We start from the raw sequence: 5,552 nt of genomic DNA, 5'->3' as shown, positions 1-5,552 counted from the left end.
CATTTCAGTAAGTAAACCAGACATTAACCTGCAAATTTAACCATTGTTATATTGTTGGCAATTTACTTTAAATTACTTCACAATAATTTGTGATATATAGGTGGGTACTTTATGCACTACAGATACCACTGTAATTAGCTAGTTATTAATAATAGAAAAGGAGCAAAAGGAAGGCCAGCCATTATATAGACATGCCATTTTGGCAGCTTCACCAGGAAGCTGCAATTTCACACTCCCCAGGGAATCACTGGGGAAGGCATCTAACGAAGAGGAGATAGATGCATACCCTGTAAAGTTGGGATGAGATAGGGAAGATGCCTGTCAGTCAAACGTGGGAACAAAGATCATTGGCCAGAGGGGACAGGGCCACTACAAGCCTACAAAAATTTAGGAATACATAATCCCCCCCAAAAAGGAGTACTCTCTTTCTTGGCTCTTGGCTTTTGGCGCTTGGCTCTTGGCTCTCTGGTTCCTTTGACTTTGCTCCTGCAGACCCTACATGCAATAGACTAATGGACTGCAGCAGGGAACCCAAACGAAGCTAGCCTGATGCTGAACTGGACACTGCTCCAACATGGAGCAAATCTCTGGGTGCTGGTTTTGATCCTAACTCTGCTGAAACCATGGCTACACTTCTTCTATGGTGGGACTGAGGGAAATGGGACTTTGGAAACTGAGGGGTATAATTCCACAGAAATAGAGCTTTCTACAATACCTTATCCTCCCCTGGGGGTCTCCATAAAGTCTTATTCCAGTGGCACTCCAAGAACCCCACTCCCACAGCAACCGGTGGGGACAATATTTCCCCACCCATAACAGGAATGGTTGGTTAATACCTGAATAACCCTAATCAGAAATATGCTCTCCAGGATGGTTAGTTAGTATTTGAAAGACTCTAATCAAAATCCACTCCAGGGGCAGCTATGTTAAGGGTTTACTTACCTTACTATCTGATCAACAGGAGGTTTGTCACTTAGTATAATAAATGTTATTGCTTCTCAGCCTTTTGGCTAAGATCAAGCGTAGTATAATAAATGTTGAAAACTATTTTTCTTTGGTAAAATAAATGGTCTTCCAGTTATATGGAATAACTAAAAAGATTATATAGGCACTGCCACCCTTGCATAAACAAATATAGGAATCTAGTAATGCTAACAAAATTGTATCTTTTTTATCTCTTTTTGTTTTACTTTATTTTTTCCATCATCACTTATCCCCCCATACTCTCTTTTTCCTCCAGCCACCCCTCTCAGTCCTGTATTTTTATTCTCAGGGGGGAAAGGGGTGTGGGGGGTGCAGGAAGAGATTGGACAAAAATCATACACCTATGGATGGGGACGGGGGGGGGGGGGGCGGGGGGGAGGGCAGAGGGTGGGATGGGAACCGGGTGGAGGGGAGCTATGGGGGAAAAAAGAGGAACAACTGTAATAATCTCAACAATAAAGATTTAATTTAAAAAAAAATAAGATGATGCCCAAGGCCTTGGAATTTCTTCTGAGGAGGAAACTGGTCTTGCAAGGCATGTTAGGCCATAAAAACTGTGAGCAATGCACTGCCCTGGGGGCGGGTGGTCATTATTGCTGGCCCCAGGACAGATCATCAACACCTGGGGGCCTTCCTGTAAGCCCACGAAAGGGGGCAGAACCATATCTGCAAGACAAAGACCCCAGAAGGTTATAAAAAGCAAAGCCTCTGCGTGTTACTTCACTCTGATTTGGAAATTATTCCCAGAGTCCACTCGTGTTAATAAATGGGATCTCTCCCTTTCTCTAGGAAGCATGCTTGGCATTTCTTTGACCTACTGCAACACTTCTGGTACCATATCCTACCATTTAGACAGTATTTGATACTGTTTAAAAATTTAGCTGAATCTTGCTGCTAGAATATTTTCACATTTGCCTCAAATGAACCCTTTAATTAAAAGCTCATCTGGGTGCATAAAAAGAGAGCTAGGATTTCACTGAGCCTACAGAATAGGCTGTGTGATGGGTTTTGTGTCTGCTTGATGATACTTGTAGGGCAGAGTCCATTTTGAGACTTGCCTTCAGTGTGATATCCCTGCTGGTTGTGAGTTCTGGAGATGTAATAATTATAAATTACCAAGTTAGCTTAAGATCATTTTACAACGGCAATTAATCTTAAATATTTCAAATGCCCTAAGGGAGAAATATAAGATAACATGGAAGCATATGACATTTCTTCCTGATCTAATCTAATTAATCAGAGTTTGGATACACTGGGGGTGGGGGATGAATCCATTGTAGGTAAAAAATCAAGGAAGGTTGCATTATCAAGGCTGAAAGAAGGCCACCTGTGATAAGCTGATTCAGGAAAGGTGGTATTGGTTAAATCAAAAAGGAGCCAAATTACACAGGGCCTTGTTGGTAAAGATTTTAACTGGATGTAGTTAAAACAGGCTGAATGGATGAATGCGATGTTGCCAAGGAAAAACCAGTGGAAAGAATACGAGGTCAGAACACACAAATCCTTTCCATTTGACAACTAAACACCAAACTATAAAGGAGATGCTACTTGGAGAAGCTTGATCTTGGACAACTTAGACAAGCCTTCACCCTTAGCAAGGAAGATTTGTCATTCTGAGCAAAAGCCTTTAGGTGAGTTCTTCTGGTATCTTTATCTTTGTTCTTGGGCATTGTTTTATCTTAGTTGGCAATGGTGTTTTTGTACCAGTGCCCAATCAGCCCACAACTCCTCAGCGAACAACAAACCTTATTCATTTGCATAATTGTTTCCTTTGCTGCTTCCTTTATAAAAAATAATGAGCCATTATGCACATAATGAAAGCAAGCTTAACAAATGAAGGCCAGGCTGACAAGAATCACATGAGGAGGTCAAGAGAAATTAGCATCAAGGCCTGTCTGCTAACCATAAGACCAATCTAATATTTACTGCCTTCTGGGAACAGAGGACTCTTTTGGGGCTTCTGCTTTGGGATTTGCACCAAGTTCCATGATTTGATTTCATCCAGCCCTTCTCCTTCTGCTTTTCTCCTTTTCCACTTAGCTTTTTCAATGAAAAGTATCTGGCTTGCTTGTTATTAGAGCATTCTGCAACAATCCTCTTTCCCCCCTTCCTTGAGTCAGATATTTTCCCAATGAACCTTACTAAAAAACTAATAGAAATAAGCAAAGATCTTTAACCCTAAGTAGTCCCGTGATAAGATTTATGGAGACTAATATTTTTCCTCTTCAAAATAGCAATATTCTGTGATCACAGAATGGCTAGAGCAAGACAGAGACTTAGCCATATAATAACCATAGTCTATAATGATCAGATCCTACCAACATTACTTGAATGGCTAACATATGCCAGGCACTATTAATTGTTCTCACATACATGACCTTATGATATTCAGCCCAACACTATGATTCTGTTGTTCTTATCCCTTTTTTATAGACTAGGAAATTGAAGAGAATTTTACCCAGTCAAGATAGACTGTGTTTATGATATCTCATTATGGCATTCATCAATACAATATGTGATCTGTTATAATAATACAGTGAGAATCTAGCAACACAATAGAACCTTTATAAACATAGATGCCAGTCACAATTTGTGAGAAACCAGCTGTAGAAAAAAAATTGAATTTATTTGCCTAACTCAGTCATATGAACAGCAGGGAAGATGGACAGGTAGAAATGTTTTGGACTTCATTTGCTTGTCTGATGCAAATAAAGTCTGACAGTTACTAGAAGTTTACTTGAAAAACAAATAATTGAAAGAGATAGTCTAGGAGGTACAGTAACTATCACTTTTTCTAAGTTATCTAAGTTATATCTGACTAATTTAGATCATCAGTGCACCTGGACTACATCTTTCTAGTTCCCAAAATAAATGCCCTTACCACCTCAAGGTTAGAGGTGGTGTAGCAAAGTAATTAGTAGTACTGACTCTGAATACAGACTTCCCAGGTTCAAATCTCAGATCCTCTGCTTTCTGGCTATGGGAGTTGGTTCCAGTCACTTAACTTCTTTGTGCCTTATTTTTTATCTGCAAAACATAGATAATAATATCTTCTGTTCACAGAGTTGTTATGAACATGAAATGAGTTAGAACAGTGCCTGTACAGAATAAGCATTATGGAAGTGCAGGCTATTATTATTATGAATCAGTGTTATGTCCTTGACTTACACAGGTGGTCAATATAGTAAGTGATCATGCGAGACTTATCCAAAGAAATGGAACAAAATAGACAGCCCAGGTACAGACCTTGCTATATATAAGAATTTAGTTTACAGTAAAGGAGACTATTTTAATCAATAAAAAAAGATTGGGTTATTCAATAAATGGTGTTGGGAGAATTGGATACCTTGGTCTCCCTTTACCTTACCCTCCATCTAAACTCTATCATATGGTGATACTTCAAGTAATCATGATGGCATCACATACTATGAATTACTAATATCTTATTTCCCACAGCAAAAAAAAAAGAGGTCATTCATATATTCATCATATAAGTCAGAAGCTCATTTTAAAGTTTTATTTCTGCAGACCCTCCTGGTACCATTTATGTAATCCATTAGAGCACTGGCATGATACAGATGGCACATTCAGAGTAGTGGAGAAGAGTTTAGTTAAGGAACTATGACAAAATGTGGTCAAAACCACGAAGAATGGTAAAGAACTACAGTCTAGCAACAAGGGATTGAATACCATACCTAGGTCTGAAGAGATGGAGTGGTTATCAGAATGCAGTAAGACCTGTGGTTATTGGACAGTCACCTGACAGAAGCTGTGGCCTTGGTAGGGGAACTACCAACCTGAAGCCTGGCAGGGAGGGAGACATGGAAACAAATACTTTGCCTCTATCTCCTCTGGCACCCGCTCACTTCTGGATTCAAGGGAGCCTGACTGACCCAGTGGATACATGTCAACCTCCTGTGGCACACAGGAAGGTGGAGAGATGAGAAGAGTAAACCTTAAGGAGTAAAGAGAGAATAAGAAAATATCCAGCATTCCCTGTAAGGAAGCAAATGTTTTGTTCTAAATAACTGAAGGGAGTGGAGGGGAAGCATTGTCTCAGTTTCCTAAAGTCTCCTAATGACCAGAGGACATCAGTCTTGGACAGAATTAGTGCTTATCTTTTACCCTGATAGAAAGGGTACCGTATCAATGGCATCAAAATTTAAAGAAGACAGCCATATAACCTACATCCCCTAGACTTGCTCATATTATTATTAATATCCAAGTTACCTTAGCGTCAAAAACCCCCATCCAGATCACTTCAACCTTTAATTGGATTTCAAGATACATAAATAATAACAAACTATCCAAAAAGTTAATTAAGAAAATAATCCCACTTATAATGGTATCAAAAAGAATAAAATACTTAGGAAGAGTTTCAACCAAGGAGGTAAAATACCTGTGCTTTTAAAACTATTAGACATTAATGAAAGAAATTGAAGAAGACACAAATAAATGAAAGAATTAATATTGTTAAAATGTCCATACTTTGTACAGATTCAATGCAATTTAGGATAAACAATCCTAAAATTTGTGTGTAACCACATAAGGCCCTGAATAGCCAAAGC

General features: G+C 39.1%; 1 pseudogene; it reads left to right on the top strand.

The window, feature by feature from the left end:
* Window positions 1–990: 990 nt before the first annotated feature.
* On the top strand, window positions 991–1,123 carry LOC138999539 (U2 spliceosomal RNA; annotated as a pseudogene).
* Window positions 1,124–5,552: the final 4,429 nt, after the last annotated feature.

This window comes from Myotis yumanensis, unplaced genomic scaffold (assembly GCF_028538775.1).
Source record: "Myotis yumanensis isolate MYYU_CA2020_CCGP unplaced genomic scaffold, mMyoYum1.0.hap1 SCAF_1, whole genome shotgun sequence".
In the NCBI taxonomy this organism is placed as follows: domain Eukaryota; kingdom Metazoa; phylum Chordata; class Mammalia; order Chiroptera; family Vespertilionidae; genus Myotis; species Myotis yumanensis.
This window is presented reverse-complemented; position numbering and strand designations above follow the sequence as displayed.